The 21,484-nt window shown below is 35.6% G+C and overlaps 1 protein-coding gene and 1 long non-coding RNA gene across 3 annotated transcripts in view; both read left to right on the top strand.

Moving 5' to 3' along the window:
- The window catches only part of RAD51B (RAD51 paralog B), an 850,987-nt gene that overhangs the window by 445,292 nt on the left and 384,211 nt on the right, over positions 1-21,484 (top strand).
- LOC140517889 (uncharacterized) overlaps positions 1-21,484 on the top strand; it is an 86,168-nt gene that overhangs the window by 40,083 nt on the left and 24,601 nt on the right. Inside the window, exon 3 of one of the 2 annotated variants that reach the window (XR_011971779.1) lies at positions 5,583-5,732. The exons of the other annotated variant lie outside the window; for it this stretch is intronic. This is a non-coding gene — a long non-coding RNA (uncharacterized lncRNA). The remainder of the gene's footprint in view (positions 1-5,582; positions 5,733-21,484) is intronic. 2 annotated transcript variants of the gene reach the window in all.

Here is a 21,484-nt window from a genome sequence, read left to right as displayed (position 1 = left end):
GTATATATATACGTATATATATGTGTGTGTGTGTATATATGTTTGCTTGTGATTTCTCTCCTTAGACTGTAGGCTTTTAGAGACCACAGACTTTCTTTTGCATCTTTTAGCATCCATGCTTTTCACATGGCCTGGCTCATAGTAAGTGTTTAGTAAATGTTTTTTGATTGCTTGATTCTCCCCACACCCCAATCATAACACAGTGTAATAAAAAGATGTTTACACATGAAACTGGAAATCTGTTATGTGTATCTTGGTATCCCTTTTAAATATATAATAAAGTCATGAAATTTCTTTTTTTCTGCCCCTGCCTTCAAGATGACTACCGTTAGACACAAATATATATTTATATCGTATATTATTATATTTATATTTTATAATATATACATACACATACACACATATATCCATATATATGTATACATATACATCTATGTGTTTACATATATATGTAAAATTATTTTATACTTGTATTTATCAGTTCTTTCTTTGGATTCAGACAGCATCTTTCTTCATATATCCTTTATAGTTAATTTGGGTATTCATCATACTTAAAATGACTTATTCATTTCAAAGTTGTTCTTAAAACAATATTGCTGTTCTCTTAGGTGCGCTCATTTCACTCCATTATTTTGTGCAAGTCTTTCCATGTTTTTCTAAGATCATTGAGCTCATTATTTCTTTTAGCATGGTAATATTCCATCATAATCCTATACCACAACTTGTTCAGTCATTTGATTGATAGATTCTTGAAGGTGGTTCTCTATTGCTATCTGAGCAATATCCTGTTTGGAGCTTCAATATACCATTGGTGAACTCAGACACTTCCAGTGGGCTGAAAATCTATGTAGTTTCAGAACAAGAGAACTGCCGTTTCTGGGATTTCTGCCCTGGTTATTCCTGCATAAGCTTCAGGCTGGACTGGAGACTGGAACTGAAATCATACTTTGCTCCAGGGGTCTGAGATACATAGATGCTACTTATTTCTAAACTTGCTCCTTACTTAGTATGCAGCCTAGAGTCACAACCACCCCCTACCCTGAAATATCACTTTGAGGCACTGCTCCATGTCTCATTTTGACCTGGATCTCTGACTTGGGACTGCAGAGTGATTGTGTCTGAGCTGTCAGTAGGCACCCTTTTCCACTCCCTACACAAGTTGAGACTTCTCCATGATAGATCTCAGACATCTTTTTATTCTGGGGCATACCTTCTCCCAGTGCTGGAGTGCTTTGGTCAGCATGCCCCTGGCTGGACTCTGACTCCCTATGTCCACAATACTTGCTTTTTATCTTCCCACACTGACATGGGCTAGAAAAAAATTACTGTTTTTTTTTCCTTATATTTCCCAATCAGAATTCATTGTGGTCTATTTTCTAGATTTGTTTGGAAGAGTTTTGTGGGGAAAGAAAGTTGTTTTAATTCTTCCTGCTACTCCACCATCTTTGCTCTACCTCTGACATTTGTCTTATCGAAAGGAAGGAATTTATAACAGTAAGATCTGTCTAAAAATGGAATTTCCAGTTTTGTAAGATGAGAGCCTTTTTGTCACTCATTATATTAAAGTTGAGTACTAATGACCATCTGTCAAGCTTTATAGGACTATGCACTGAAACCGACATTAGAGGTCAAACCATTTGTTTTAGAGAAGAATTATTGTTATTATCATTATATTAATATTTATAATTTAGATATATCATGTATAACAATTATAATTATATTAATAACATATTATTATAAGTTATTACTTATGGCAGGCAATTTTACAAGTGAATATTGTCATTTTTGAGGAAATAGATCCTTATCTTAGAGTTTTCCATTTGTTATTTTCTACCCCTACTTCATTCTGGGGAAATTTGTAGAAGAAAAATAGCACCCTTGGATTAGTATTTCAGAAACCCATCATTCCTCCCCAAAAGCCTCCTCAAAGACCTATGGTAAATCTTCACCAGAGAATCTGATCTGCATGGTTTTCTTTCTCTTTCTAATTTCTTATAGTAAAAAGCCAGTAATTATGAAGTTTTTCACTAGTGTTATGATCCTGTATCACATAAGACAACAATTTTTTTCCTTTATATTGCTCTCTTCTACTGATTTATATTTAATGGTGCCGGCTGGACGGTGGCAGTGTCAGTCCTCGAAACATACACAAACTTTTCATAGTTAGTTTGAATTCTCTGAATATGTACAGAGCTTCTTTGCCTGCTTTCAATCAAACCATGGGGAACCTTTAGGGAACCAGTTAACAGCCATGAATGTTTCAGAGTTTGGTACTATGTGATGACTCTCCCACAAATCTTCTAATTGGCTTTGGAGCCAAACGGTTGATGACTTAGGGGATGTTGAGCTAAAACTGAATGTGTATACACACCTGTACTTCAAGCCCCTGAAGGAGATAGAATACACATCTTTCAGACACTTCTAATTGTTAGGAAGTCTTTCCTGACATTGAACCACAATTTGCCTCTTTGTAACTTCTACACAGTTGCTCCTATTTCGCTTTTGGAGACCAAACAGAACAAGTCTGCTTCTTCTTCTACCTGACTGTGTTTTAGAATATTTGAAGACATCCATCACATCCCTCCTGAGTTTTGTAATTTCAGACCAACTGTGCCCAGTTCTTTAAATTGATTCTCATATGATATGGACTCAAGGTCTTTCACTGTTGTTCTTGCCTTTCTCTCAATGGTCTTCCTAAAATGGGGTCCTGAAAACTGACCACAGTACTCCAGTTGCTGGTGAGGGCACAGTTCAGCAAGACTGTCAGCTCCCTATTTTTGGAAGTACCTCATCACATTAGTTTTGGGATTTTTTTTGACTGTCACCACTCTGTTAACCCACATTGAGACTGAAGTCCACCAAAATCCAAGATCTTCTTTTGGGGGGGTGGGGAAACAACTGTTATTTATATGTCCTTCATTTTATACTTATAAAAACTGATATTTTTGGTAATAGTTGTAAGAATATGCATTTTTAATTGAATTTTATTTTAGTTGACTCATCTCTATTCTATTGAGATACTTTTTGAATTCTGACTTTATTATGCATTTTTAAGCCATCTTTTTTTTCTTTGTGGCATTTACAAATTTGATTAGTAAGCCTTCTACGCTTTTATTTAAGTCCTTGATAAAGGAAAACCAATTTTGCCTTCTCTTTCCTCATATTTTATTCTCAGAAGTTTAGACATTGTCATTTATTTTCCCATGTTTGCTTTTCCTCTATCTTATATGTGTATTTATTATATATATTGTTATTATATTATGTTACTATATAATGAATGAAAAAACAGTGATCTTTCCCTGTTCATCAGCATTAGAGTATGGAACCACACAATTATTTTGGTCTGGGCTTTATTAGTCTGTGTAAATGTTTCAACACAAAAGATCACCAATGCAGAAACAAAAAGTCAAAGCATACCCAAGTGCTGTGGGGTATCATTAGCATCATCATCAAATGCTAGACACAACATAGCCCAATAGCCTCTTTTTAGCCCATTCAGCTGTCTACAAATTTGTCTAGTGGATAGACTTATGTCTCAGTCTCACTCCTATTAACAACAGACTTCCTTTGCCTTCTTCTGTTGGCTTCAAACATAACTAAAAGTAACAGCGATAAATAGCTCAGTTTAAGACAACATGGTGTAGTAGGAATAATAATGTTAGCTATCTTTTATTTATTATGGTTACCAAAGGACTTTCATATACATTATCTTGTTTGATTCCCAAAGCAACTCCATGAGATACATGGAGTTGTTCTTCAGTTTATTCAGTTGTGTCTGACTCTCTTTGACCCCATTTGGGTTTTTGGGGTTTTTTTGATTTTTTTTGGCAAAGAAACTAGAGTGCTTTTCCATTTCCTTCTCCAGCTCACTTTATACATGTGGAAACAAGGCAAATAGGGTTAAGTGACTTGCCCGGGGTCACACAGATAGGAAGTTATCTGAAGCTGGATTTGAACTCAGGTTCTCCTGACTCCAGCCCTGACTCTATATCCATGGAACTACTCAGCTGTCCATGAGATATATAGTGCAAGTGTTATTTTTCCTTTTCTTTCCAATGGTGAAACTGAAGCTCAGAGACATTCTGTGAAAATAGAATCAGACTGGGATTAAGGCAACATGTTCTAGTCCTTCATCTGCTACTATTTATTTTGTGGGGTATTAGGCAAATCACTTCCATTTTTCAGATTATTGTTTTCCTCTTCCACAACATAAGGGATTGGACAGACTGAGTTACTTTCTCGTTTTTTGATCCTGTGGCTATCCATGAACTCTAAACACTTTTACTCAGAGGCAGTCTAATCTACTCATTGATTCCCTACGACCTTAGAATAATCAGATGGGATATTTAGAAAAAATTCCTTTAAGGTAAGACTGATTTAAAGCCACTGAAGCAACTTTGTTGCTCTACCTTGTCTTTTGAAATTTTGTTTTCCCCCCTTTGTTTTGATTTGTACTACATATGCTGTCATTGTGCTATAAACTGAAAACAAATGGACTGGTCCTGCTGAGATGCTTTAGGATCAGAGTTCAGAGAACATTTTATTTGCTTTATGGTTCCATGGAATCATTGGCTTAACTGTGTCCTTAATCCCACAGTGGAGTTCTTGGCTGTTAAGGGTATTTCTATAGCTCTCTCAGAGGATTTGAAGATTAGGTGAGCACAGTATCACACCTCCATCTTGTGTGAGAATTTATGAGTTATGAACAGAGGCAATGAAAGAATTTTCCAGTCTAATACTTGATCTTTATTCCAAGAAGGGGTATGACTGGTAGTTTCCAGTTCACTTAACTTCAATGTGGGATTTAATTTACCATTTACTGGGGTTCCATATGTTGCAGGATGAGAGAAGAATGATCCCAGAGTGTAGAATTCTGTAATCCATTACTGCAGGCTCAGAATTCCTCAGGGAATAGAAGAGTTAATTGAAGTATCTGTAAATGTTTATCTTAGAGAAGAGAAAACTTGCAGTGGAGGGGGGACCATACTAGGTTTCTTCAAGAATTTGAGGGACTATTTTGTAAAAGAGGAATGAAATTTGGTCTGCTTAATCTCAGAGGACAAAACAAGGAGAAAGAGCTACAAACTGGTTTCACACATTTTACAACCTGAAACTTCTGAAATTATTGTTTCAATTAATTTTGAGTTTGACTCTCTAGGGACCTCTAAGAAAAGAGAACCATCATGTTATCTACAAAACATGCCAATTTTGTTTCCTTTTTACCTGTGCTTATTCCCTTAATGTCTCTCTCTTGTTTTATTGCAATACTGCCTTCTAGCACTGTATCAAGCAATAGCAGTGTCAGCTCATAGCCTTGCTTTATTCCTGATCTTATTACAAAAGTATTTAATTTATCCCTCTTTGATATAATGCTGTCTCTTGTTTTGAGATAGGTTGGTTGGTTGCCCTTTGTGATCGAAGAAGACCAAAATTATATCACTTTTGTTGGCGTCAAGGTACAGTCTGTCCGGCTGGCTCATCAGACCAATATGAGACCCTACCACAGGTCTGGCACAAATAGTCCATATGAACATTTGGAGTGGAGATGTCTCTAAATTTGTGCATTTCATGCTTCTTTTCAGCTACTGAAATTCTACTTTGCAAACAGAGCACAAGGATTCTTTGATGTGGCCATGCTATGTTAGGCAGTCCTGTGCCAGTGTCTTCCATGTCTTCCAGAGTTCTACAGAGAGACTTTGGGAATGTCTTGTATTGCTTCTTCTGACCTCTGTGTGAGTACTTGCCTTGTGTGAGTTCTCCATAAAATAGTCTTTTAGGTAAACATAAATCTGACATTAAACAACGTGACCAGGCCATTGAAGTTGCGCTTTGTATAGGAGAGTTTGAATGTCTGGCAGTCCAGCTTGACAAAAGAGCTCAGAGTCTGTTACCTTATCTTGCCAGGTGACTGTAATCTTCCTAAGTTAATTCAAATAGAAGCAGTTCAATTTTCTGGCGTGGTGCTGGTAGACTGTCCAGGTTTCACAGCCCTGCAATATCCAATTTGAAGTGTCTAACAGGCAGCTGGTGACACAGGAACTTTTCAGATTTCTCAAGAGAGCTAAGCTTTAGACATATGGTTTTTCCTTTGAGTCATTATTCTCTGAACTAGCTTTGCTCCACAGTTGGTAAAACTTATTATTGTCTAAGTCCTATAGAAACCAGAAGATTGAATGCTGGATTTGGAGTACAAAACTCTGGGTTGGAATCCCAGCTCTGCCACTTTTGTGATCTTTGGCAAGGCATTCAACATCTTTGAATTTCAGTTTCAATGAAGAGCTTGGATGAGATGTCCTCATAGGTCCCTTCTAATGCTAACTTTATGATCCTAGCAAGAGCCTGAGGAAATGTCTAAACATAATCCACCAGCAGGATAGGAAATATATATCCTTTCTATCTGGATATGTCAATTGGTTTCAATGTTTTTGGCATAAAATGTATTGTGAAAATTATTTGAATGTTATTAAAATGAGTATTATAATCACAATGAGTCTACTTGTAAGACTAGCTTACATAGCATGAATTTGTTTCATCATTAAAGGGTATTTCTGGTAATTTTCGATAGTTGGGTGGTCTGACGACGCAAATCTTTGAGGACTGAATATGGTTACTAAATCTAAGCAGATTAGGAGAAACATCTTTCTGTTTCCAAAAAGAAAGATTTGCTGTAACAAATCATATATCAAAATATATTTTAATAACAGAGAATTGTTTTTAATGAGATGACACATTTTTTTGGAAAGCTTTTTCCATCTGTATTTACTTATTCCTGGATCAAGCTTCCTTTCCCAAATGATTGAACGGCTGGATGCCAACTTCCATACTCCCTCTTTCTTTTTCTCAGCCTTTTTTCTTCTGCTCTTTTTCCTTTACCTACATTTCCTTCTTTCTCCAATTTTCATTTTTTTACCTTCTTTCACACTTTTCTTCTCTTTTATTTCTTTTCTTTTCCCTGATATTCTTTTCCATATATTACTCCTAAAATTAAATTTAGTTCCTACCCTTCCCCCCTTCCTTCAGTTTTGTCTCATTAATCAGTTGCTAGAGATCAAAGTTATCTATATCCTGTAAAATAAGTGACATGATTCCTTGCCTAGTGACCTGTTAACAGAATGGATTAGAAGCCAGCTAATGAAATTTTACTTGAATCTTCTCTCATATAGCAGTTTTCAAAGGACTGGTTTGTCTGGATGGGCAGGTAGTAGGAATCTAAATACGTCTTGAAGTGCTGTAAAAGAATATATAGGACAAAAGAGAGATTTGGACATGAGTCTAGTAGACTAAAAGGCACTAGGATGCATTAATGGCAGACACAGGGGAAAATTATAGAAAGTAATGACAAAATCAAAAGCAGCAAAGCTGATGAAGTCAGGAGTGGAAATAAATGTTAATGCAGTTAATGTGATTTAAATATTGAAATGAAAGCAAGATGAAAAGGGAGTTGGGAGTTAACCTCTGCAGGTACTATACAAGCATGGGGGAATGGACGAAGGAGAGGCATAAGTGTGTTAGAGAAGGCTTTAGCTGAGTTTCAAGGTTAAACCAATAGATGTTAGGTAGAGTCCATAAAACCACCCAGCTGTTTTCTCAAGGCAATAAAACAATCACCAATAAAAGGGAATTGAAGTGGAAAGCAAAAAAAATGCAATTAAAGAACTTGGTCATACAGCTTATTTTCCTTCAGGGAAGTAGGACCTGGACATTGCTAGATGAAATATTCTATCATAACACCTCTTGAAAGTGGCATATCTGATAAAGGTAACCTGATAGGAAGCCTGAAACAAGAAATGAAAACACAAGTGATAGAGGTACACAATTACCAGGAAATTTAAAGGATAAGGGGAAAAGATAGCTAAAATAATATTGACTTGTGAACAAAATGGAAACAGAAAGGAAAAGACAAATATAAATGGTGTGCCCTGAGAGGGTTTGATGAAATGAAAACTGAGCTATAAAGGTCAAATTGACAAAACAGAAAATAAAAGAAAATGAAGGAATGGAATGAAGATACTTGTGGAGAGGAAGAATTAGAAGGAATAAACTGAGGCAATATCATAAAACAAGATAGTTAAATCCCAACAATTAAAGACAACTGTTTTGTGTATTGTCAGAAGTATCCTATCGCTGTTTTAAATCAATTGTGTTTTTATCCAGAGGTCAAGGAACAAATAGCAAACAATCCTAGTGATTTCAGCCATGGAAATCCCCTGTGTTTCCAGCTGCTTCAGTCTGCAGCTCAACAAGGCTTTACTCACAGGGTGGCTCTTTCCCAGCCTTCAAACATCTACAATTCGGTTAATCATTTTCTTGCCTTGACTCATTTGAAGCCACTAGAAAATGAGTTCCAGTATTCATTGGACTAAGTTTTGATCAGAAGGATCAGTTAAATTGGCTCAATGTCAGACAAAGAGAAAAACAATTAATTTAGTGACTAGAACATTGAAGCACACTGAACTAAAATGTCCATATATCAGGTCTTGCAACTCCCACAAAGTTCTATGTAGATGTCACAGAATGATTGGAGGGGAATGACAAAGCCATGCTGGTAAAACACAAGCTTTGACAGGTTTTATTAAAGTGGAAAGGCTTGCAGTACAAGCCCTGTGATCAGATGTGTATCTGCTCTGATGACCAGCCTAATTTAATTTTGTGGGGATTCATCGCCAGAGAGTTGGCTACTACATGCTGACTTTATTGACCCCTTTACTTACCTTATTGACGAGTAAGTATGAAGGATTTACTCAGCATTTGGGATTGGGGAAGAATACACAAACCAATGAAGTTGTAGATTGTTTAAAAATAATCTTTTTATTATTATGAAATTCACAAAGATAAACTAACATGATTTTTCCTTATAGAGAGAACAGGAAAAAAGGAGACAAGTAAAAAAAAATTAAGGAAGCACCAGGAATCTTTATTACATAGAAGTTGCCTTTTTTTTAAAGTGCTTATAAAATTTAATTGCTTCCTTCTCCATCACTGTCAGCACTACATTGTTACCTGGCATCACTCTGTCCTGATTAAAAAAAGGCCTCTCTTGTAAAAAAAATAAATATATCCAAATGACATAATGTCATATGTTGATTGTATATGGAAATAAGTACCTGAATTTGCACCTCTAGAGCATCACCGTTCTGCCAAGAGAAATGAAGCATGACTCATCTCAATCTTCTGGAGTCATGATCAGTCATGATATTGGTCAGGGTTCTTAATTTTCTCAGGCATTTTTTGCCAAGCTGTCTTCATTATACAAATTGTTCTCTTGTTTTTTCTTACTCTACTCTTTATCAGTTTACATAGTTCTTCCCAGGTTTCTCTGAATCCTTGCTTTTTGTTATTTCTTATGGTACGATAGCATTACCTTACTTTCTACATACATAATTTGTTCATTCATTCTGTAATTAATGGTGTAGCCCCAATGCGATACCCACAACAGCTGTTATGGATATGCAGGCATATTTTTAGGGCAAATTTTCAAAATATAAATTCACTTATTCAAAGATGAAACTAAAATATTTATTCAGATGCCAGAAAGTCAATTCTACCATGGTAACAAGGAAGTTTCACATTACCAACAGAGGGAGAACTGCTATCCCCAAGCCTTTCCTCAGCCAGGCCTCTCCACAAATAAGCTGCCCTAGGTAAAATGCCCCTCTTTCACCCAAGGCAGCTATTCTGCTCTGCTCTGCATGCTGTCTCTCTCTCAGCTCCACTCCACCCTCTCTTCCTGCTTAACCAGGTTGGCAAGCTCCTCCCACCATTGGTTCCCTGTGACTCAGGCTGTGGCTTGGGCCAAAGCTCAAAGCAGGGCACCTGGGCCTCTTCGGGGGCAGGGAAGATCTTCAAATTATGTTAACATTAAAGTTGGACCCCCATTTTGTTTCCAGTTCTTTGCCACAATATACACTACTATATATACATATTTGTACAAGTGATTCCTTCCCCTTTGTCTTTAGTCTTTTTGGGGGGATTACATAGACCTATTAATGGTATTGATAGGTATGCACAGCTTAATTACTTTTTGGGTATGGTTCTAAATTGCTCTCCAGAATGGTTAGATTCATGGTCTCAAACTGCAGCATATTAGTATGCCAATCTTCCCATATGTAGCAGCAAGAACCCTGACATCCACTGGAGGGCCAGTTGTACAGGTTCTTAGATCTGCTTCTCTAAAAGGAAAGCAACTTTTGAAGGGCAAACAATCACTTTAATCATTTACTTAGTTCAGGGGAAAAAGTCAGCACCCTGAACTTCGGAGAAAAAACAAAGAAATAATAATCAACAGACAGGGTCTCCAACTGTCTGATCATATGAAATACATACACCACAGATCAACAGACATAGTTACCAGAGAGACAAACACCAACATCTGGGTTTTCAAAGCTGGGGGACACTTCAGTGGCTATACAGAGTCTCATCTGGCTAAACAAACACTTCCAGTGAGTAAGGCCCAAAGTAAAACCTCATCTCAGAGTATTTATATACTTTTCAGAGCCAGAGGGCATCACAACCCTTGAGAACCAGTACCTAATTAGAAATTAAGAATAGGTGTGCACCTCCCCTAATCAAGCTTCCCTTAATGGGTAGGCCCATTATTGGGTGGGGAAGATCTTTAATTCTCATTAGCATTACCCCATAGCTCCTCCAATAACTCTCATTTCCTTTAATGTCATGTTGGGCAGTGTGATTGGTGTGAAATAGAACCTCAGAGTTAATTTTGCCTTTCTTTTTTAATTGTATGGATCATTTTTCCCTCTGTATTTCTTGATAACATATTTCATCTCTTGAGAATGGCCTTTTCATATTCTTTCACTATTTATTTGGGAATAATTTGTTTTTATGGTGGATGATGATGATGTTTGAGTGTAGTACTTCATCTTATGAAATCTTTTTTCATGGTTTCCCATGGTGAAATAGCCACGTGAGAAGACATCTATGCTTTTTACAGTATAAAGGACCTCTTTTCTTAGATTCTGGTTAGCTTGCAAAATTTATTCTTTGATATCCAGGGATACAAGTCACTTTAATTTGTTAATCTCTCTCTATTTCTACTTGAGCCTGCTAGGAAATACTATTGTAGAGTAACACCAAAATGTTCCCAATTCCTAGGGGCTAATCACTAAATCTATTACCTCCCTATGGAGTCTCTCTTCCATCTCTACTGAGACTCACTTACTGCTCCCAAATTTCTTTGGCATTGTTAACATTTGGTACTGTTAACATTAACTGCATAGTAAAGATTAGCAGCTCCTAGCTTTTCTTTACGTAAAAGGTGGATGAACAGTAGCAATCATGGGAGGGGTGTAATTTGTGGATCCACATAGTTCATGTTGAGGGCTTAAACCTTTAGCAGAAAGTTTATTTTAGATTTTCCTTGTGGGAATTAGTCAAGGCAAACACCAGAGGAGTGGAGCAGTTGACAACAGCTGTTTCCTTCCTATGGAGTTAGGGGAAAAAAATGCCTCTGAGGGATCGCTTGGGTCATCTCTCCATACCATTACATCAACACACTCAGTAGCACTGTAAGAGTAGTTACTTGTCTCAAGTTTTTCCCAGAAGGTGAGTTTGAGGAGCAGAATGCCAGGACCCAGTAGCAACCATAGACATGGTCAATGCACTATGAATTCTGAATTTCTTACTCCCATTTTGCTTTGTCTCTTTCTTGTGTTTTTCTCTCAGAAATACCCAGCAAGCCATCTCAGAACATCCATTTTTTACATAGTGTTACTATGTGGCACAATTTGGGCTAATGTCTTAATGCAAATTTGAGTTACACAGCATTATATACATTTTAATAGCTTAAAATGGCATGAAGACCTTTGGGATACCATGCATATTTTTTATTAATTTATTATTTATCTTGGATAGCAAATCTTATCAAAGACATTTGCTTTAAATATTTTTCTAGTTAATTTGTTTCCTAGTTTGTTTCTCCTATAATTCTGAATATATTGATTTTGTTTGTATAAAACTTTTCAATTTTATATAATTAAATTGTAGATTCTAGCTTCTGTGGTCCTATCTCTTCCTTGACTGGGCATGAACTCTAACCCAACCATTATTGTGAAACTGGTTATTTCCTATTTTCTTCTACTTTGTTTATAGCATGAATTTTTAAAACTGGGTCCTCTGTCCATTTGGAGTTTTTTGTGTTATGTGGTTTGAGATGGTGATCTAAATTTTATTTCTGCAAGTCTTTTTAACAATTTCCCCAGGAGTTTTCTTAAATAGTGAACCCTTAACCTAGTAGTTGGAATCCTTGGATTTATCACTTAGCCTAATCTATTCCATATGTCACCTTCTAAATTGGTACCAAGTAGTCTTGGTAAGTATTTGAAATCTTGACCCCATTCCTTTCCACTTTTCCCTCCATTATTGACCTTAAGATTTTTGACCTTTTGTTCCTCAAGTTGCAGTGTAATTATTTTATTTAAATCCACAAAGTTGGTAGTTTGATATCTCAGTGCATCTGTAAATTAATTTAGGTTGCATTGTCATTTTAGTATATCGATATGGCCCAACCATGAACAGCTAATATGTTTCCTACTTTTAAGTCCTATTTTTACCTATTTTTAAATTTTTATTTCTATAATGTGTTCTGTAGTTGTATTTATACAATTATTGTGCATATTTATGTTGTTAGATGGACTCAACAGTATCTTATACATTCTATATTTACTTTACATGGAATTTCTTTTTCTATCTCTTCTTGTGTTTTACCTGTAATATATATGAAAGTTGATGATTTTGTGGTTTTATTTTACACATACCTACTGTGCTGAAGTTAGAATTTTTCAGTGAATTTAGTTGAATCTGTAGCATTTTCTAAGTCAGCCATATCTTTTGCAAAAGGTAGTGATTTTGTTTCTTCTTTGCTTTCAACTTCCTCCTCAATTTATTTTTTGTCTTGATGCCATATCTAACATTTTTAGAATTATATCTGATAGTAGTGGTGACATTTGGCATCCTTGTTTTATCCCTGATCTTATTGGAAAGTTTGCTAGTGTTTCTCCATTACAAATCATGGTTTTTAGATAGATACTCATGATTTAGATAGATAGTTCATGATTTTAAGGAACAGTCCATTTATTATCGTGCTTAAAAAAATTTTTTTTAACATAAATGGGCATTGTTAAAACTTGTTTTTATACTCAGCCTACTTTCTTTGTACTCCCTAGGTGATTAATACTTTGATCTTTCTGTATCTTTTAAATAGTCAGAAAACTTTACTCATCATTTCCTACAGAAATTGATGACAAGGTACTATTATCTGCCTTCTTTATAGGAAAAATCTGTTATACTAATTGGCGAAGGAACTTACTCTTGAAGGTGAGTCATTAGTGAATTAAAATATTGTTCCCAGATTGCAAAAGATCTATTGTTTTAATGTGACATGGGTTTGTTTAGACTTACTTCTTAATGCAACAGATTCTTCCCATATGTGTTGTGATCTGTAGTTAATATCAGTCTTAAATGACTGAAGATTTCAACAGATTTCACTCATACTAAATTCATGTAGTCCTTGTTTTTTTCTCCCCCAGCGAACGATAAACATGTTTTGCATTGTTTTAATGTAAAAATGATCAGAGGGACAAAAATTAAACAGGATGGAAGTTAAAAATAATAAGAGTTCTCCTTAGACTAGGTGTGTTAACAATCTTTACTAGCTTATTATATTTATAGATAGCAAAATATCTGATCTACTGGCCAGAATATGTTCATATAGTGTTCATATGGCTCTTGCTTAGTACATAAATTGGTAATGTTTTCCATTGTGTTCTTGGTTTCATACTTGAAATTCAATGTGAGTCACCTGGTAGAAAGCCCAGATGTATGGTCTGGTTTGTTTGTTTGTTTTTTTGTCTGTAGATGTTACTTGGATGATTTGCATCATCCACCAAATTTCCCTTGTTAATACGAAAATATATTGATGAATATTTTTATCATAGATCACCTGACTTGATGTGTGATTTTCCTAATGTAGTCTTTAGTTTCACCAAATATCATGACTAATTTCAGAAACAAATTAAAGTTTTTGGTATCATCTGAGTTGAGCTAATAATGAAGACCTGTGACATGTAGCCTTTTTGTTTTCTAGTTCTTAATATATGGTTTTTGTGTCACTTGTCATTTTTTTCCCACCTTACTCCAACAAGCATTTATTTAATGGGAGATACTCTGCTAGATCCTAGGGTTACAAAGATAAAACCAAAACAATCCATGCCCCTGAGGTCCTTGCATTCCAACAAAGGCATGGTAGGGGTGTTAAGGGTAGGGTTGTAGGTTTAGGGGAGGGGAAACAATGTGGAATTAGAGAAGTATACTTATCAGTATTACTTAAAGAGGGAGAATTTACTAATTGAGCTCTGTAACCAATGTTAATGAACTTAGATCAAGGAACCACAAGTTTAGAGTTGGAAGGGACCTTAGAGGATAGCTAGTTCAACCCATTCATTTTAGAGATGAGGGTATTTAAGTGACATGTCCATTGTCACAAAGTAGTAAATGTCTGAATCAGCTTTTGAGTTAGTTTTTCCTGACTTTAAGTTCAGGATGCTATTCACTACTACTCCCTACCCTTCAACTTGTACAAGTAGTTGTGGCCCTCTTTTCATTATTTTTCATTTTATTTAACCTAATAATGTCTTCCTTATCTGTTCCTTTCTTTATGTTCCTACTGCAACTACCCTGATTCAGGTCCTCTTGAAGCCTCATGTAAACCCATAGTCCAAAGTCCATGGATGAACATCAATGTTCGGCCCCCTCCTCTCCCTCCACTTCCCACCTGCATGAATTTGTTGGACAGTAGACTAGAGAAGAGCTCTTCAATTTCTTCAAAGAATGTCTTTGTTCTCTGGAATTTTTTTGGATTTTTTTCTGTTTGGAAGTTACTTTGGGTGCTTATGACTTCTAGCTTCAGGAAAGAAGATGGGTAATAACAATCCCACTTCAGAATTACTGATGGGAGAATAAGACTCTGGTAAGATGCTGACATGAGAGGTGCTGGCAGTCTCCATCATGTCCCTAATCCCCAATTTGCTCCACTAGAGACTGGGAATTTTCTCCTATGGGTGAGATCTGGTACTCTTTCTCTTGGTTGAGCTGTAATAATTTGTTCCCAATGGGAGAGCCCCTTCACTCTATAGTTTTGGGTATATATTCTTCTCTATATGTCTTTTCTGGTTTCTCTTTTGTTATAGTCTTAAATAAATGGGGTTTTTTTGCTATTCATTATGTGTGTTCATTGTAGACCTTGGTGGGAAACAGGTCAAATTTTTCCCCATTAAGAAACAGCAATCAGAAGGATAGTTTGAACCTGAAAACCATATCCCCTAGGCTAAGAATATGTAAAGGACTAGATTGACATAATTCTTGGTACCCCTTCTCTCTGAGAAGAGTATAGTAGCCAACCTTTTTGCCCCAACCTATTGCTTCCCTTCCTGGCAGGAATTAAAGTCCTCTTTGGAGAAAGGGAGGCTAGAGATGTCAAGCCACACAGTGATATTCTCATAATACATATGTGGACAGCCTCATTATACTTATATAATAGCCTCATAACTAGACTCCCTGCCTCTCGATTCTCCCAAGTATTAGTGCCACATTATTCTCCTAGAGCACTGATTTGATTGTCATTGCATAATATCCTATATAAAATATCTGACTATTCAGTGATTCCCCATTGTCTACTAAATTAAGTCCATATTTCTGAGTTTACCATTCAAGGCCCTTTGCAGTCTGGCTCACATCTTGCTCTCCGGTTTTATCTCATTCTATTCTCTAAAACAAACCTATGTTCTAGCTGTTCCATACTTTTACCCTTCTTCAGTGTCATCATTGTACTTTCTTGCCTCAATACCTTTTCTTATATCATTCCTTCTTTCTAGAATACCCTCCCTGCATCAAAATCCTACATGTTATTCCAGTTCCAGCCCTTCCATAATATCTTACCTTAGCTAGAGGAGATCCCTCCTTCCTCTGCATCATTAGAAAATTTGTTGTGTACTTCTAGGATACTTACAAGAGCACAGAATTTTTGTGTGTAGGAATCTTTAAATGTCAGAGGACCTGCGACATTATGGATGATACGTTGACTTGGGTTTAAGTGAAGCAGAGTTGCACATAGTTGTTAGTCTCACTCTCTCTTCTATAGTCATTGAAGTCCAGTAGCAAGACAAAAGTCAAGATGACTGGCAATGGCCTAGGATGCATTGGATGACTTTGACAGCTTCAAAGTCTGACCAAACTCTAAGTACTTCCACACCTGCCTTTGTGGTCTTTGGAAAAAATTGTTTCCATCCACCCTTTCCAACAGAGAAATCTTCACATGCTTGGTGCAGACATTGCCCTAACTCACTGAAGCCTGTCCTCAGCCTGGTTTAGCCTGTCTGCTAAGATGGTTTTACTAGCTGCTGTGCATGCCCTAACAAGCACTTAGCAAGCTTTCCACCAGAGGTGCTAATCTTCCCTATACACGCTATACAACCCTTAAGAGAAGAGACCATTGCATTTTTGTCTTTAAATCTCCATCAGTTCTATTAGATTGAATTGTACACAGTAGTTGCTTAATAAATGATTTTGTTTTAAATTGAATGAAAAATGAATGATGGATAGCTCACTCTTGATAATGAGTCATAATGAAATACCTCAGTTTTCCTTCTCTTTTATCTTCTTATCTATTAGTTTACCCTGACATTTGAACACATGTAAATGTGACTTTAACATGAGTGATCTTGGAAATGCAGTCTCTAGGAATTTGCTACATCTATAAACAATCTGTACCTATTGCAGAAATTCTATAATATATGAAGGAATCTTTTTTTTTATCATTACTTGTTCCTTTACTTGGTTCTGATGAGACAAAGAAATTTACATAATTTTATTGCTTGTTCAGAATTCTGAAGACATTTCACATGGCAGTGTAGCTACTTATTTTTGTTGATTTTTTTATGTTACAAGTTTTTTAGTTACTTTAATGCACCTATTTTAATTTTTTCTATTTTTTTTATAGTTTCTTCTCTTTGAGGGAAATCAGTTTTTCTTGGTGATAGTAGTAAAATAATAGTTGTAATAAGTCATTTCATTATTAATTTCACATAATCAATTGTTGTTTAATATTTGATTCATTTTCTGAAATTTCCTTAGAATTTACTGGTCTTCTGTTCTGATATTTTTTATTTTGGTTTGTATGCTACTTTGCATTAGCAAGTATTGTTGTGTTTTGTGGTTATGTTAAAACCCTTTGCTCTTATTGCTATAAATGCCATATGGGAAATTTAACTGTAGCATTTTGGTGTATCCATAATTCCATTGGTGTATGTGCTCTCTTCACCAATGAGATTGTTGCCTTTTTAGATCCTGGTACTTCGGTTTCATCGATAGAATGTGGAACTTGGAGTCAGGAAGACTCTTCATTCAAATCCTCTCTTACGTAATTGCTAGCTGTTTCACTTTGGGCAATTCACTTAACCTTTCAACTTTAGTTTCTCCATTTGTAAAATGAATGTAATAACAGAACCTACTTCCCAAGGATGGAAAAATCAAATAAGATAACATACGTGAAGTACCGTGCAAACCTTAAAGTCCAATATAAATGTTAGCTGTTATTGTTATTTTCTCATCTTGTGAAAATCTGGCCTAAGATTTTTCATGAATTCTCCTTAGAGGATCTATTTAGCTCCTCAGTGTTTGCCTTAAACCCCAGATCACTTTGTATTTATCTGTATATGCTCAGAGTTGTCTCAATGTTTCTAAGTAGAATCTAAACATCTTGAGGGCAGACATTTTTTTTTCTTTGTATCCCTAGCATTTTGTTCCATGTTGGGTAGGTAATTGATGCAGTAAATGGTTGTTGACTAATTTATATATACATATATATATATGTCATTGGCATAGCACATTGCAGGAAATCCTTTAGCATTTCTTATTTCAGTTGAATTTGATGTCTTCTACTTCCCAGTGCTCTGGCAACTGTTAAAAGTCTTCAGTAAGACTAGAGATGGATGTTTATTTTTCCATTTTTAATCAACTTGAAAGAAAATTTTCTCAGGGGTATAAATATGCCATTTTCATTTCAGTATAGTGATTTTCATTTTTTTTCTACATGACCTGCTTTTTCCCTTGTCTAGGTCATATGTATCCTCAATAATGTCATGCAATTATACATATATTTCCTTCTTTCATTTGTATATCAAGTTAAATTATACCCCTCCTTTAGAGGTATTTTTAAGAAACTTTCTTAATTTGCTGAACTCTTACCCTTAAGAACTGTCATGGCATCATTAACTTTCTAAAATAATTGGCTTTTCATTTATAATTCTGTGGATTCCTAATCACCAGTGAATCTAGCTCTATCATCATCATATGTTGATTTATAATCAAGAGAGTATACTTCTCTATTTTTTAATCAATTACAGGCTGGAGACTTTCCAGATTATGATATTCACTTCAGATTTACAAAACAGATTTTTATTTCTAAAAATAACCTTCCTCCAGTCCCCTTAGGCCTCTTTCTCCAGTGGCTCCAACAATGTCTGCCATGTTCTACGAGGAACCTATTCCTCACAACTAACTTGACTTAAGTATATTCTCAAATGACTAAAAATATGGAAGTGTCATTTCCTAGGAAATCCTGGATATTTTCCATATTTGAGAGTGATAAAGAGTATCTCAAAGACGTTGAATTAGATACAACTTTTGGCAACAACCAAAAATTTTTATATATTATTTGTCATAATATATAATGCAACAGGATTATAATATGTATACATGCATTTAATATATACTTATATATTATATATATACTTATGTATATACTTATATATATGTATATATGTGTGTATAATTATGTATATATGTATACACACATGTGTATATGTGTCTCACTGTGTATATACACACACACACACACACACACACATATACACATACTTCTTACTCTCTCCCTCCTAATGCCCCCAAATCAGTAAACTCCCTTGTTTCTCTGTCACCTCGGGTACCGGTATTGAATATAAAATCCTGTTTTCTTTTAAAGCCTTTCACAACCTGGCCCCTTCTTATTTCCTTGTCCTCTTATACTTTGCTCCCCTCTGCTTATGATATAATCCTATTGTATTTTCTTTCAACTGGCTCTCCCTCTGGACTGTTCTCCCTTTTGGCCTCCAACTCCTGCCTTTTCTGGCTTCTTTTAAGACTGAGATCAAATCACAACTTCTGCAAGAGGCCTTTCCTGCTTTGTCCCTTCCCTCTGAGATTAACTACCATTTAAAACGTATAGAAGTTGTATATACGTAGTTGATTGCATGTTATTTCCTTCCATTAGAACAAGAACTACTAGAAGATAGGTGCTATAGTTCTACTTTTCTGGGAATCTTCATGCTTAGCACAATGATTAACACTTGTATTTCATTAAATGTGTATTTTTTACCAGTAAAATTATACTTATTTTTGTAGGGCTAAGTTACTCTTGGTTGTAAGTCTTTGTCTTTTACCTTTTGGAATAGTGTAACCCAAGATTTTTTGTCCTTTATTATTGTAGTTGCAAAGTCTTGTGTGAGCCTGACTACAGTTCCTTGGTACTAGAACTCTTTCTTTCTGGCTGCTTGTAGTACTTTTTTCATTGACCTGGAAGCTCTGCATTGTGATTCTGGCACCTGGGAGTTCTCATTTTCGTGTTTTTTTCAAATGGTGACCAATAAATTCTTTCTTTTTCAACTTTGTACTCTGTTCTCCTAGAAATTTAGGCAGTTTTCATTTATGGTGTCTTGAAAATTAGTTTGTTTTTGGTTATGGTTTTCAGGGAGTAGGATGATTTTTAAATTAGCTCTCTTTATTCTGCTTTCTAGACCAGTTGGTTTTGATAGTAGATACCTTATATTTTCTTTTTCTCCCCAATATTTTGAATTTGTTCCAATATTTATTATTTTTTCTAGACAGTGATTTTTGTTGAGGCTATTCTAATTTTTAGGGAGTCTTTACTTGTATCTGATTTACTATATTTCTTTTGAAGCTATTTATTTTCCTTACAATCCTCTCTTTCAGCTAACCTATTTTATTTATAATTTTATTTTATCCTTTGATTTATTTATTCTAGAATTTTTACAGTCTTTGTGGCCAAACTATTTTTCTTTTTTTTGAGCCTCTAGTTATACTTTCTCTAAAGTTATTCTTGTCTTTTGGATTTGTCTCTTGGGCTTCACTGGATCAATAATATTTTTTCATATTGTTTGGTTTCTTTTTTGCCTCCTTCTACAGTACTCCTAGATGGGATGGTCATGCTATATTTGGTCCTGAGATTGATTTTTCTGGACTGCTGTTGTTGATTTACACTTTCCTGATATGTATGTGCTCAGAGTGTTAGTGAGTTTCAGCCACCCAGGTAGTCTGGGTTCGAAGTGCTATGGTCTTCAACACCTCTTGGAGATTCTTCTTTCAGAGTGCTATAAACATTTATCCTTGTGAGAACTCTGTTCTGAGGACTGCCAGCTCCTGTCTCAGCATTCATAATTTGGTCAGTCAGAGCTCTGAGCATTTCCAGCCACCTTGAAGTTTCCTTCTCTGTACCCTTCTATGTTTCTACCCCAAGGTATAGAGCATTGCAGGCTTCAGGTGCCCTTAGAGCATCTCTGGTCCACACTTGAAGGCTTCTGGTTTCCTTTTTTCACTCAGCTTTGCAGGCTTTGACTGTTTTTTCTGTTCAGCTCTGAGATGCATGAAGGTACTTACTGTGTTTTCTGTTTAGATTTCTTGACATTATTCAGTCTGGTGCTCTTTTTAGACCTTTGTTGGAGCTCATGTGTGAGAGCTAGGTTTCTGTATTATCCTCTCACAGCTATATTAATTGGAAATGCCCTACTTTTGACAGTACATAGTATCCTTTCTATTTGTTGACCCTAAATAATAGAGGGACAGCTATTCATTTTTGATTTCCAATTTAGTGACTGTCTCTTTTTTCTTTATCCTTGTGTAAGATCTTTCCTGAAGAACAGAACTTTATCCTAGTCTGTCCCTTCAAAGTTAATTTTCAAAGTTTTTCTGGAATGGCCTGCCGATCAGGATTTCTCTGTTCACAGTAGAGTCATTTTAGGCAGAAACATTTTTAGAAATAATCAGTTTTTGATTATAAAAAAAAAAAAACTAAGCCATAGAGGGAATTTTTCCACATGTTTTATTGCTCTAATGGAATACTTTCTTATTGTATCATTCTTTTAACCACAAAACCACTGGGGTAAGAGTTAGTTGACTTGTAACAGAACCTCACTAAGTAATGTGCACTGGGCAGGAATGCTATTGTCGTTTGTGTGTTTTTGAAACAGGGCTCATGAACAAAATGGCAAAAAGTGTATTTTGAAAGAAAATGTTCTTTGTATTTTAAAATAACATTATGGCTTGTAAAAGCAAAGCGATTTCTTAAAAATCCGTCTTTCCAGTATCTATTTAAGTTTTGTGTACTTTTTTCTCTCTGATCTTTGAAGACAGAAAGTGCACT

Source organism: Notamacropus eugenii, chromosome 1 (assembly GCF_028372415.1).
Source record: "Notamacropus eugenii isolate mMacEug1 chromosome 1, mMacEug1.pri_v2, whole genome shotgun sequence".
Classification (NCBI taxonomy): Eukaryota; Metazoa; Chordata; class Mammalia; order Diprotodontia; family Macropodidae; genus Notamacropus; species Notamacropus eugenii.
The sequence above is the reverse complement of the archived record's forward strand: the minus strand, read 5'-3'. Positions and strand labels throughout refer to the sequence as shown.